At 39.4% G+C, this 14,540-nt stretch overlaps 2 long non-coding RNA genes across 2 annotated transcripts; both read right to left on the bottom strand.

Annotated features, from left to right (window-relative positions):
* Positions 1–8,288: 8,288 nt before the first annotated feature.
* LOC122004886 lies at positions 8,289–8,832 on the bottom strand. Its single transcript, XR_006118291.1, has 3 exons — positions 8,796–8,832; positions 8,445–8,509; positions 8,289–8,361 (listed from the first exon to the last, which is right to left on the bottom strand). It is a non-coding gene; the product is annotated as an uncharacterized LOC122004886 (long non-coding RNA).
* Positions 8,833–9,055: 223 nt separating this feature from the next.
* On the bottom strand, positions 9,056–10,777 carry LOC122004882. The gene is made up of 3 exons (XR_006118290.1): positions 10,641–10,777; positions 9,985–10,059; positions 9,056–9,187 (listed from the first exon to the last, which is right to left on the bottom strand). It is a non-coding gene; the product is annotated as an uncharacterized LOC122004882 (long non-coding RNA).
* Between the last annotated feature and the right edge of the window lie 3,763 nt (positions 10,778–14,540).

Here is a 14,540-nt window from a genome sequence, read left to right as displayed (position 1 = left end):
AAAAAAAACAGAAAGAACTAGAACTACAGACAGATCTAGTGGCAGATACCACAGCAGCTATACAGCAGATCCGCCAGAGGATAGAGACAGCTCAGAGCCGCCAGAAAAGCTATGTTGATACACGGCGCAGACCATTAGAGTTCTTAGTTGGAGATTCAGTGTTCCTCAGAGTAGCTCCCATGAAGGGAGTAATACGTTTTGGGAAGAAGGGCAAGCTGAGTCCCAGATATATGGGACCATGCCTTATCAGCAGAAGAGTGGGCAAGGTAGCATATGAGCTAGAGCTACCCCAGGAAATGTCAGCCGTCCACAATGTATTTCATGTCTCTATGCTGAAGAAGCATACCCCAGATGCCACCCAGGTGATTGAGCCCCAGTGGGTACAGATCCGCGAAGACTTCAGCTATGACAGTCGGCCTATTCAGATAATAGACCGAGCAGTTAAGAAATTGTGGAACAAGGAAGTACCATTAGTCAAGGTTATTTGGCACAGTCACACAGCAGAAGAGGCAACTTGGGAGATAGAAGCCAGCATGAGACAGAAGTACCCAGAATTATTCTAAGTTCGAGGACGAACTTTTTATAAGGTATGGGGGATTGTAACGCTCGAAAATTCTCAAAACTATATTAGAAATATTCTATAATTATTCTGGAATTTTTAGATATTTTTCCGGAATTTTTAGGATAGCGGAAGTAGCAAAAATAAATAGAAAACGAAAATAGCCTAAGCGGGAATTGAACCCGAGACCTACGGTTTACGGATAGCTTTAGTAAACCAAGTGAACCCAGCAGGGCCGTGCTGAAAGAAAAGGGAGGCAATTAAATTTATATTAGAGTTGAGTGAAATTACCCACTTAATATAAATAAGAAATTGTTAAGTGAGGGTTTTATTTTTAATCGGCAACCTCTCTTTCCTCACCCTAGCCACGCCGCACCTCTCCCTCTTCTTCTTTCTCTCGGCGCCAACCACCAGAATCCTAGGGTTCCCTCCCTATGGCCCCAAGGTCATCTTCCGGCGACAACTCCGGCACGAGGACGCTCTTCTTCGCGAGAGGAACGCATAGACGCGAGAAGATTGTCGAAGGGGTTGCCTCCACCGGAATTCTAGCGAATAGAATTGTAAGGAAATTAGCGTACGAGGTAGGAAACCCCTCACCTGCAGTATAAGTAGCTTTCGTTTGATTGCATGCCTTTAGTTTAGCTATATGCAGATTTTTCGGGGCCTAGGGTGTGTTTTAACCCTCCTCGCAGACTAGGGATCTAGTTGAGCACCTCTAGATGGGCCAGACACGTTATTCTCCTTCAGTTGGAGACTCTAGACGTTGTCGGGTGCCTAGAGGTGGTCTCCCTATTAGAGGGGAGAGTTGGGGCACACCAAGTGTTCGACAAAATGATTAGTGTAGCTAAATACCACCTCAGATATTTTTAACAGCTCAGTTAAATGCATTAGTAGCATTTGAATCAGTATATTAGTCTAGTTTCAGCTTACATGGGATTACGGTCCAATGGGTGGGCTCCCATAGTCGCCTCTAGGTTCAGATAACCTAGAAACAGCAAAATAAGCAACTAGTAGCTATATTCAGTACTTTATTTTCATTGACACTGTACTGGATTAGATATCCATTGGGTTGGGCTCCCACAGTCGTCCCTAGGTTCAGACAACCTAGTAACCCTACTAAATTCGGGACTTGCAAACCCGGGTCTAGTTAGAGATGCGCGCACAGCAAAGTACAGTTGTCGGGCCCACTAGCAACATGATTATGTATTTTCACTTATTACGATAATAGCTTTCAAACTCATAATCTAGTTATGTGATTATAGTTTAAGATCAGCACTAGTTCAGTTTTAGCTCAGTTTCAGTTACAGTTTCAGTTACAGTTTCAGCTTATTTTCTCCTAGTTGATATCATGAGATAGCTCCATGCTTAGATTTTATTATGCATGCCATGTTTCAGTGTTTATGCCATGTAACTCCAGTATGCCATGCTTTAACAAATTCAGTGCATGTTTTCAAATAGCATTCTTTAAAAACATGTTTGCATCGTTGCATGTTTTAGTGAGGTAGATTGTTTAATACTAAGCTTAAAGCTTACAGATATTTTTTTTCCTTATACTGCAGATAAGGGTAAAGGAAAGATGGACTAGCAGAGGAAGTTGGAGGTCAATGCAGTGATGGTGTGAGTGGCAGGAACCTGGAATGAAGATCCTTAGGGAGTTTAGCAAATTGAGAACTTAGTTTCTTTTCTCAAGTACCTTTATGCACTTTTAGACCTTAGAATGTTTAAACCATGGAAGATTTGTTTAAGTTGTTAGTAATTATGTTGGAATGCTAGTTAATAGATGTTAGAACTTAGTTCAATTGATTTTAGAACTTTTATATGAGATTTTGGCATGAACTAGTGCTGAAATCAGGAGTTTTAATTCGAAATCAGAAACAAGATCAATCTACAGATCGATCAGAACTGGGTTGTGCCACTGGATCGGTCAGATGATCGATCCAGTCACGAACAGAGAGTTAGCGTCTACGAACAGAGAGTACCGAAGCCCACTGATCGGTCAGCCGACCGATCAGTGAACCACTGGATCGGTCTACCGACTGATCAGTGTACTCCTGGATCGGTCGGTAGACCGATCCAGCCGCATACAGAAGCAATGTAGCTTGTGGATCGGTCAGCCGACCGATCCAGGGTTTTTCTCCGTGCCAGTATCAAGCTGGATCGATCACTGGATCGATCCGACAACCCAATCGATTCATGGATCGATTGAAATGCCTGATTACAGCTAGCAGGACATCCGAGAGGCATAGATTATCTTCCCTAGCATGTGTACAACTCCTAGGTACACCTAGAGTATCAAGTTCAGATTTTACAGTAATCAGTTTAGTAAAATTTTAATCAATCCAGATTTTCGCAATAGTAATTTAGCACAGCATAACGTAACGATCGGCCTCGCAACCTAGTCAGTAGGAGGCGGGTCGTTACACCCTAGGTGGAGGAGAAATCTTGAGGTGGTAACCTAGGTCCTAGGGGGTGATAACCCTAGGCAAAAAGTCCAATCAGTCTGAAGGACTGAACTGAAATCAGGTATGATCTCCTGAGTGGAGTAGGTTTTTGACTCTCCGCAAGTGTAAGGATATGTCGTAAGTAATAATAAAAGATATCAAATCCAGAGGGACTGGAATAAGCACTAGAGATGTCTCAACGCGAGTTAGCTAAACAACCATTCAATTGATTTACAAAAGCTAAGTATGACTATGATATGTAAACAAAGAAATAAAAGAATAAGGAACAAGAATAAGGGTGGCGATAAAGGGTATGTTCTAGGAGTTTTGGTTTCTTTGTAAGGATTGTTCAATATAAATGATCTACCAAATATTATTCCTTAATTGTCCAACATTTGTAGAAGGTTGTCAGTTCCCTCTTGCAATTGACAATCGACCTAGGACTAAAATATATCTAAACGTGATCAATTAGAAATGAATCTATGTTGTCCTTACACGGGCTTGCCTGTCACGTGCGCCCCTCGAATAATCAGCATAGAATCCATCACTCCTCAATCACATTGAGATATAATATATAAACACATACAATCAATCCTACCCTCTTGAAATACCTAATTTCTCCTTCAAGATTACCCCTCAAACGTCCTTACACGGGCATGTTCCTGTCACGAACGTCCCTCAGAAAATCGAATGAGGAATTACCTCTACAAGATCCACAAGATATCCAAACATTCAATCAAGCATGGTAATTAAGCCCTAATCACAATAATCCACACATGAAAGAATAGATACAAACAAGGCAAAATCATAGAAACAGGAAATTGGCACATCCACAAGAGTTTTACATCAAATCATCCTTACAATTACTCCCTCCATCCTAGATCAAGAAATCTACTCCATAAAACAAGGAAAGAATCCCCAAGAGATGAAGATTACAAACATTCTTACCCCTCAAATCCAAGAAAAGAGAAAAGAAAACTTATCTACAAAGAAGAACGTCTTCGGATCCAATCCATGCTTTCCCGGAGTCGATTCGGTGAAGATCCGCCCTTAGATCACCGGAAATCCCTCTAAGAATGGTGAGGAACGCCCCAATTTTGTTTCCCCCACCCCCCCCCCCCCCCCCCGAAAAAAAGGGAAAAAATTTCCTTTGAAATGAAGAAGAAACCTTTATATAGAGGGGGAAATTTGGGCGCCACACGGCCCCAGGACCAAGCCGTGTGTGGGACACGGCCTGGCATACTCCCCTCTCTGCCTGTCTCACACAGTCATGTGTGGTATATGGTCGTGGCTTGCTTCTGACAATGCTCCCCTTACACGGCTGTGTAGATCTACACGGCCTGTACTGCCTCCACCTCTGGAAACCTAGCATGGTTGTATGGTGTACACGGCCAGAACCTTCTTGCTCACTGGAACCCTGCACGACCGTGTGGTGTACACGGCCAGGGCCTCCCTGGTCTCTGGAAATCTTACATGGTTATGTGGTGTACACGGCCTGGCTCCATTTGGCTTCAAATCTTGGCACGACCATGTGAGGTTCACACGGCCGAGCCATCTTCCTTTCCTGCTGTGGCTACACGGCCAAGGATCTCCACATGGCCTGGGCAACCCCCCATGGCAGGGTCGTGTGAGGTTGAGGAATGGTGCCTTCCTCCCTTACTTCGCTTGCAGATTTGGCCTTGAACATGAAACATTCACCAAATTCGACTCCTATGTACAGAAAATGCACAAAAGCATATCTCCGAACAAAAAGAGTAAATATGCTAAAAGGAAAGCTGGAAGTATGAAAATACGTAGACAAAGCATGTACAAAGTATGCGAATGTGTGTCATAACATGCTAAACAAGTATATACAATCTATGCACATCACACCCCCCAGACTTAAACCTTTACTTGTCCTCAAGCAAAATGCTGCAATCTAAATTCATATGTTCTATAATACTCTCATATCCCTAATGCATTCTCCTAGCTCTATCAAAAAGTTTCATTAGTAAGCATGATCATAAAAACAAGTAAAGTATGGCTCAAGCATAAGTTCTTATGCACAGTGCAAAGTAACTCAAAACTCTTCAAGTTTCAATCTATGTCCTAGTCAAGTTGTCATCAAATTTGAATTCCTAATGTTTCTGTTGATAGACAAGTAACTAGTGATAGGCACTTACTTGCCACACACTTTCTTCATATTTCTCAATCTACCCAAGGTTTCAAAGGCGTTCTCAATCTCAAGAGAAACTAAACAGTCATTTCCCCAGTAACCTAACTCAGTCTCAAAGGGGTGACTTGCTAGATTCCACTCACGACAACAGTTTTTTATATCCCTTATTCACTTTTTTTTTTTTTGCTTTTTTCACACTTTTTTTTCTCATAAGTATTTGCATTGTGCAAATCTTATTCACAAATGTACTTTTAGCACAAATGTTGGGATATTTTGATTTTTTCCAAATGAGCTTACATGAGTTGAGCCTCATCCAGTAACCAAAATGAAGTTTGAGAAATCACCATGGAAACCAAGTACTAAACAAATAAGATGAATCATGACTATTTCAATGATATCAACCATGTTGGGTTTTTCAGGCCGCGAAAACTGCGTTTTCACGTCGCGGAAACCCCGAAAGCCCCAGCCACCGGATCCGTGCAAAGAAAAATCTTTCGAAAAATACGAGTATGAGTTTCAAAACTTCTATCTACAATAGATCTACAAAGGGGAAACCTTTTATACCTTCGATGCGTGCCCTTTTCGTATCCCGCTCGTCCAACGGCTTGACAGATCTCAAGATTGTCAACGTAGACAATCCTCTACACATATCCACACGAACACACTGGATGGAGAAGGACCAAACAAGGTGTGCTAGCACCTAGGGTGTTCAACCAAGGTAGGAGAAGGAGAGCAAGAAGAGAGAGCTCAAGGAGGAAGAAGAAGTGAATTGCCTTGAATGAGAAAAATGAATTCCCTTCACTATGTGTGGCCGACCACAATTGTAACTCCTCTACAATTAATGTGGCCGACCACATTAAAAGGAAAGAAGGCTTGTAACCTCCATGATGTGGCACACATTTAAGTAACCATGATGATGTGGAGCATCATCATTGGTCCACATCTTGCCAACTCACCAATGAGGTGGCATAAAGTCAAGTCAAACTTGACTCTTCATCTTCCTCTCAAGTCAAGTCAAACTTGACTTAATCTCTCTCATGGTTGATCTAATCCAACCATTTAATTCAAGCCAATTTAATATAATGAATCTAATTCATTTAATTAAATTGATTCAATGAGTCAAAATCTAAATTAGACTCATTGAACACATGAATTAACTTGAGTCCAACTCAATTAGTCCAATTAGGATTACTCTTAATCCAATTTGATTCATCAAATGAATCTAATCCTCTTGGTTCAGCATATGAACCTAATCTCCATCAAATTGTCCTTAGTGTGTGACCCTATAGGTTCTTGTAACGTTGGCAATGCCCCTAAATCCATTTAGGAGCATAAGTAATGAGCGGTATCTAGCAACACATCATTACTACCCAAGTTACAAGAATGTTAAGATCCAACATCACCTTGTGACTACTAATTGTGACTCCTCACAATATATGACAAGTGTCCTTCTATCCTAGACATCTAGATTGATCAATGTGAGGCATAGACCATGTCATCCTCTGATCAATCTAAATCTTGAACTCCAAGTAGACTCACTAAATCAAATGAGCTCAATATCTCATATTGACTCATTTGGGCATGGCCATGCACTTCGTGGTCTTACTCTATCAAGAATATCGATGTCGCTCCCATCATATAGAAGGGATAGATCCCATCTACATCACTCACACCCCTCTGCATAATTCGTTACATACCCAGTAATCGCCTTTATAGTCCACCCAGTTACGGGTGACGTTTGACGAAACACTACAAGAAAAAAGCCTTACAACAACGATTTTTCACCGTTTTCATAGCCCCTTTCGGACTGTTGTTAAAGGCTGTGTTGTTAAAGGGGGTGCTCAAAGACAACTGTTTTTAACCGTTGTCTTTGAAGACAAAGACAACAGTTTTACAACGGTAAAAAACCGTTGTCTTTTTATTCAACGACAACAGTTGTTCACCGTTGTCTTTGAGCGTATTCCTTTAATAATATGCTCTTCAACAATAGTTTTGAACTGTCTACGACAACGGTTAAAAACCGTTGTCTTTTTAGCCAATGACAACGGTTAAAAACCGTTGTCTTTTTAGCCATCAATGTTATTTAACATCAGTTTGACAATGATTTTTCACTGTTGTCTTTTAACGCCATTGACAAGAGTTTCACATATTTAAACTGATGTCTTTGGGTACAATATACAACATTTTGACAATAAATAAAAAACTGAATCTTTTCCATCATTTTATAACCATTATTTTATTTAAATAATATATCTACAAAATATCATTGATCAAAAACCTACAATCCAAACATCATCATCCAGTGCAAATTTCATTAATGTACCAAACATCATCATCCAAACATCATTAAAGTACCAAACATCAACATCCAAACATCACAAAAGTTTACAAAACTAAATAGTACCCATAACAATATATCACACATATATATGAAGTCCAAAATATCTTGTTTTGTTGGATCAAATCTTCTCTACCTGTGCATCTTCTAAACACCATATCGAGAACTGCAGCCTTTTTTGCTTTCTCCTCCCTCCTAGTTTTTCTTTTCTTCTCCTTTCTAGGTATGGTCATTATCTTTTCCCTGAGGTAAATAGCATATGATTGCAAGTTAAGTCATTTCCCAGGAGTAAATGACATAAAGATAATGATGACAAAGACGCTATACACAATTGAATATGATAACAATACTTCTTTCTAGGCACAAACTAAAATTACTGCATACCTCAATTTCAGTTCAAGTTATCTACAAAATATCATTGATCAAGAACCTACAATCCAAACATCATTAAAGTACCAAACATCAACATCCAAACATCGAAGTTTACAAAACTAAATAGTACCCATAACAATATATCACACATATATATGCCAAAGTATCTTGTTTTGTTGGATCAAATCTTCTTTACTTGTGCATCTTCTAAACACCCTTTTACTTCATGTGAAAATAAAAATCATATGATTTTAATCCAATTCAACAACAACAAGTCTAGCTAGTATCCAGTAATATAGAGCTTTAGAGTTTGCAAAGTATATAACAAAAATTGGCTAACAAGGTTTGTTATTTTTTTCATTGTGATATACTCTAAATTAAAAGAAACATTAAAAATCTACTTGGCATAACATTTTACTTCAGCAGTGATGTCAGTATCAAAACCTCTCAAAACTTGTAAAGAAGCTTCAAAATCTTCCATCATGCCCATTTTTGCCTGCACAAATAAAGGAAAAGATAAATCTAAATATGTAACTTTAGATTCTTCTTGATATAGATAATTATCTGTTGAAACCTTACCAACCACCTTGGCGACTCCGGAATGAAGAAAAGACTGGGAATGAGGATGGTACATGGCAATATTCCTAAAAACCATATGTGAAAAATGGTTCAATCTACACCAATGCCAGATCCATGATTTAATTTAGAAATGATGCCAGATGCTGGATGCGCAATCAATTGAGATTAATTTGGCAAAGACAAAAGTTCATATGTGATCAAATACAAGAACAAATTTAACTGTGCAAAACATCTCAGAAATTCATGCTGGTCTTACAAAGAATATTATAGAGAAGTGCATATTTTTAGCAGTTGAAAATGGTAAACAAAATGAAATCGAGATTCTGGGATCAAGATGCCCAAAATTATTACCTATAACTGCAAGCAATCTCCAATGAACAAACATACCTAGTAGATAAGCTAGAAAAATGCCGATATTCACAGAAAGCTACAAAAGACAGAGGCCAAAATTAGATCTCTATGTGATGCAGAATAAACTTGTTGCAATAAGGAATGTGTTCAGCTCAGGACCTGAACTTAATTCTTGTAGTATTAAAAGAAGTAATTAAGAAACCAAACTTATCATGTGTGCTCCTTTAATCAATGGAAAATATTTTGAATTGCAAAAACTTACTTGTATGAGCGAAGGCTTTGATTTCCCGACAATAGAAATGAACTTTGGTCATATCACTCAGCATACCTAATTGCAATCATAAAAGTTGCTAATCAATTCTTCTACATATCATATCACTCAGCATACCTAACTGCAATCATAAAAGTTGCTAATCAATTCTTCTACATAAAGGCTTACACACCTCATATGCACATGCTGACATTTTTGCATCAGTAGAACAATGAATATACCAAGTGAAGATGAATTAATAATTGGGAGTTCGATCTATGAGAAATGGATGAATTATTACTGACATGCTAAAGCCAAAGATGGGATACTTGTCAACAACATATCATTCTATATTGAGTAACAAAAACATACCATACTAGTAACTAAAACTTGAAATTCTCCAACAAGAAAGGATTCAGAGTGTTCATCAATGCCAAAATGGTCATAATCTCTCTTCCATAAAGCATTTGTCAAAAGTTCAAATGCATAACGAATCTATAAAAGGAAAATATACATAACCATGATAGCAAGGTACTAGACGGATTAAAGAACATGATAACACCTTCCATCCATGCATGTGTTGATACATGACTTTCAAAAATTCAATTATGAAACATTTCGCTGTTTAGAAATTGAATAGCTGAGAAGCAAAATAACATTGTATTTGAATCTTAACACACACCAACAATCTCATCTGTGGATTTAATGTAGAATCAGATTAGGCTGGGATATAAGGATAACAATAGTGTAGGTTAAGTAAGAAGAACTATTAGCCACTTCCCTATCTTGTGCTATATATATATATATATATATATATATATATATATATATATATATATATATATATATATATATATATATATATATAATAGTCTAAATGAGCCAAAAATTGTAAATACATTATATTTCACTAAATCTATAACAATGAGTAGCACAAACCAAGATGAAGCCAAGTGAGGCATAAAATTCTTCTCATTCACATTCCACATCACTTGTGGATGATGTTTGCCATCCCTATGAAAGGAATGAAAGGCTTTATGGAAGAAAAGTCATATATCAGCCATCAAAGTGAGGAGAAAAAATCTCAAAAGAATAACCAATGAATTCTAAAAATGAATCTAGCTGTATTTTAAAGAAATTGAAAGTTTATTTGGATAGAACAAAGCAAACACTGGACAATATGGCTTGGATAAATACCATATCAATGCATTCTAAGACCAATGCATTATCGACTAAAAAGTCATTCCTCAAACATCATTCAACTATAATTTGCAAATATAAGTGAAAGTGTATATGTTGGTGAACCTAGATATATTAGTAAGTATCAAAATTCAAAATATAAGTAAGAATACAAAATGATAAATCATTGTCATTGAAACAAATCTACTTTAAGGGCATTCAGAGAAAGTCATGTTCATATGACCCTAAGAATAAGAAATATGGATAAGAAACAAACCTTAATGAGTTTGTTCGTAATTGGAAGATCAGATTTTGCAAACTTAAAATGGTTACTATGGCAACAGACCCCTGCCACAGCTAGATCCTAACTTGCAACCGATGGAATCTCCAATAAAGACACAGATCTTAAAGCTTACCGTAGATTTGATATACACTAACAGTTGAAGAATTGGATGATGATGATGATGATGATGATGAGTGGGCGGAGGAGTGGCGGAGGAGGCTAGGTGTGGGCGGCGGGAGAAGTGGCGGAGGAAGCTAGGTCACGGGTGGTGCGAAGGAGTGGCAGAGGAGGCAAGGTGCGGGCAGCATTCTAGTTAGCAGAGAACAAGTCGCGTAAGTGCAAGGTGGCCATGAGCGACCTCGAGGATCTTGTTGTGGATTGCCGCAATGAGAGGAAGAAAGGGTTACCTCGTCGTTCAAGTAGTCGCTCGCGAAACGCCTACAAGCGAAGCGAGGCAACGACAGCTTCGTGCTGGTGACTGAGCCTCAGTAGCCACCTCTCGAGCAGTCAGCACCCAACCTTGTCGCCTGCCTCCTTGTAAGCGGCCTCCTTGTCGACGATGGAAGAAGATCGTGTTGTGCTGCGGAGAGGAAATGCGATCGCTGCGGGAAGGGAACGTTTTAGGTTAGCAAAAAAAATGAAAGGGAAAAGATCGTCATGAGAGATGAGTGGTGCGGATCTAGTTGCCTTCTTGCTTCGATCCAATGGTCCATGTAGCTTCAAATCTGGATGGAGGGTTAGATGGCTTAGATCTGAATGAAGGAGGAAGATTTCTTTTGATCTGGATCAATGACTCATATTAATTCTGCTTGATCTCCATCATTTGACCACCAAATAAAGTCAAATTTGGAGAGGAGCGTCTTTCGCGGAGGAGTCACGAAGGAGGAGTCGGAGATAGGTTTTTGTTCGTTTGAAGAGTCACAGAGAAGTGGGTTTTAGGTTTTTTTTCATGAAGTTAAAAAAACTGTTGTGTTTTTAGGATTCAACAACATTCAATAGACAACAGTTTAATAAAACTGTTGTAATTATCACATAAGCAACACTAAAAGACAATAGTTTTTTAAAACCGTTGTCTTTGACACACATTAGACAACAGTGTTTTGAAAAACTGTTGTTATTTAAAAAAACATTATGGTGAACAACAACAGTTTTCAATAAACTGTTGTTAAATGGAAAAAAGACAGCAATTTCTTGAAAAACTGTTGTCCATTAGATGTGGTTAAATCCAGAAATTCTTGTAGTGAAACCAAAGTACATAACTCCTTATGTAAGGAACCATGGTGACTTCAGGTCTAAGGACTAGTAGTCATACTAATAGCCACATGAGAAAGTATATGACACTCATATAACGATCCATGATACTTTCTCATGGCTGGTCATTCAATATACATTCTCCAATGCATACCCATGTGTCAACTTGATATCTCTATATCCATGACTTGTGAGATCAAGTCATCGAGTTGACCTACATGCTAGTCTTATTGCATTAACATTGTCCCTGAATGTTAATACTTGACTAGGAATGATTAAGAGTAGTGTTCCCTATATCATCTCACTATCGGTTCAACTAACCGATTGATATAGGTGAGAACCTTCTACTCAAGGACGCTATTATACTTAGTTTATTTGGCACCAATACAAGTAAGTATAATAACCAAAAATCAAATGCCTTTATTTATATAAGAATATGATACAACAAGTCCATAATACAATCATCAAATGATTCGCTCTAGGGCTCTAACTAACAATCTCCCACTAGCACTAGTGTCAATCAGTGTAGGCTCTAAGCCCCAATGACCTAGTGTGACCATCATGTTTCCTCTGTGCCAAAGCCTTGGTCAAGGGATCTGCGATGTTAGCCTCTGTAGGTACTCTGCATATCTTCACATCTCCTCTCTCAATAATCTCTCGAATGAGATGGAAGCGCCGTAGTATGTGTTTGGTCCACTAGTGTGAGCGAGGTTCCTTCACCTGTACTATAGCTCCATTGTTGTCACAATAGAGCTCAATAGGGTCAGCGATACTGGGAACCACCCCAAGTTCAGTGATGAACTTACGAATCCAAACTGCCTCCTTTGCTGCCTTTGATGCAGCAATGTACTCGGCCTCTGTCGTAGAATTAGCTATTGTGTCCTTCTTCGAACTCTTCGAGCTCACAGCACCACCATTTATGCAAAATATGAACCCTGACTACGATCGATAATAATCCTGGTCGGTCTGGAAGCTGGCATCACTGTAACCCTTTACAGCTAGCTCATCATTGCCTCCATATATCAAGAAATATTCTTTAGTCCTTCTTAAGTACTTAAGAATATTCTTGACCGCTATCCAGTGACTTTCACCTGGATCTGACTGGTATCTGCTCGTCATGCTCAAAGCATACGAACCATCAGGTCGAGTACATAGCATGGCGTACATGATAGATCCTATAGCTGAGGCATAAGGGATTTAATCTATGCAGTCTCTCTCCTCTCTAGAAGAGGGACCTTGAGTCTTCAAAAGACTCACACCATGTGACATCGGCAGAAATCCCTTCTTGGAGTTCTACATGGCAAACCGAAGGAGTACCTTGTCAATATATGTACTCTGACTTAGGCCAAGCAATCTCTTAGATCTATCTCTATAGATCTGTATCCCTAGAATGTGGGATGCCTCACCTAAGTCCTTCATTGAGAAGCAACTCCCTAGCCAGGTCTTGACAGACTGAAGCAAAGGGATGTCCTTCCCAATGAGTAGTATGTCATCCACATACAATATGAGGAAGATAACTATATCCCCTACAACCTTCTTGTAGACACAAGGCTCATCTTCGTTCTTGATGAAACCAAACTATTTGATAGCATCATCGAATCGAAGATTCCAGCTCCGAGAAGCTTTCTTTAGTCCATAAATGGACCTATGCAGCTTGCATACTCTGCTAGCATGCTGTGGATCTACAAAACCCTCAGGTTGTGTCATGTACACATCCTCGAGTAGGTTTCCATTCAGAAACACGGTTTTGACATCCATCTGCCATATCTCATAGTCATGGTAAGCTGCAATAGCAAGCATGATCCGAATGGACTTAAACATCGCTACTGGAGAAAAGGTTTCATCATAGTCAATACTATGAATCTGCTTGAAACCTTTAGCTACCAAGCGACCCTTATAGATAAGTTCATCCATGTCAGTCTTTCTCTTAAAGACCCACTTACACACAATGGGTTTTACCCCTTCAGGTGGATCAACCAAAGTCCATACATGGTTGGTGTACATGGATTCCATCTCGGATCTCATAGCCTCTAACAATTTCTCAGAATCTGGTCTCATCACAGCTTCCTGATAGGTGGCAGGCTCATCATCTATGAGCACAACATCATCATGGTCAGACAAGAGAAATGAGTATCTCTCAGGCTGACGACGTATCCTATCAGACCTGCGAAGAGGTATGTCTACTTGATCTGGTTGTTGTTCCTCAACTCCTTGTGAAACAACATCATCCACAACACTTTGTGGTTCCAGTTCGACTTCCATCGAGGTTTCAGTGCTATTGTTCACATCTTGAACTTCTTCAAGATCGAACGTGCTCCCACTAGCCTTTCTAGAAACAAAGTCCCTTTCTAAAAAGACCCCAGTCTTTGCCACAACTACCTTGTGCTGACTGGGAATGTAGAAGTAATATCCCTTAGTTTCCTTGGGATATTCAATAAAATAGCACTTGTCAGATTTGGGTCTAACTTGTCTGAGACTTGACGTCGAACGTTAGCCTCACAACCCCAAATCCTCATGAAAGACACCTGGGCATCTCTCCCAGTCCATATCCTATATGGTGTCTTTATCACGGCCTTGGATGGAACTCGGTTGAGTATAAAAGCTGTCGTATCTAGAGCATAGCCCAAAAGGTATGTCGGAAGATCTGTGTGACTCATTATAGATCGTACCATATCTAATAGGGTACGATTCCTCCTTTCAGATACACCATTCCACTGTGGTGTTCCAAGAGGAGTGAGTTGGGATAGAATCCCACACTCAGCTAGGTAGTCACGAAACTCAT

Source organism: Zingiber officinale, chromosome 1A, assembly GCF_018446385.1.
Source record: "Zingiber officinale cultivar Zhangliang chromosome 1A, Zo_v1.1, whole genome shotgun sequence".
NCBI lineage: Eukaryota > Viridiplantae > Streptophyta > Magnoliopsida > Zingiberales > Zingiberaceae > Zingiber > Zingiber officinale.
The sequence above is the reverse complement of the archived record's forward strand: the minus strand, read 5'-3'. Positions and strand labels throughout refer to the sequence as shown.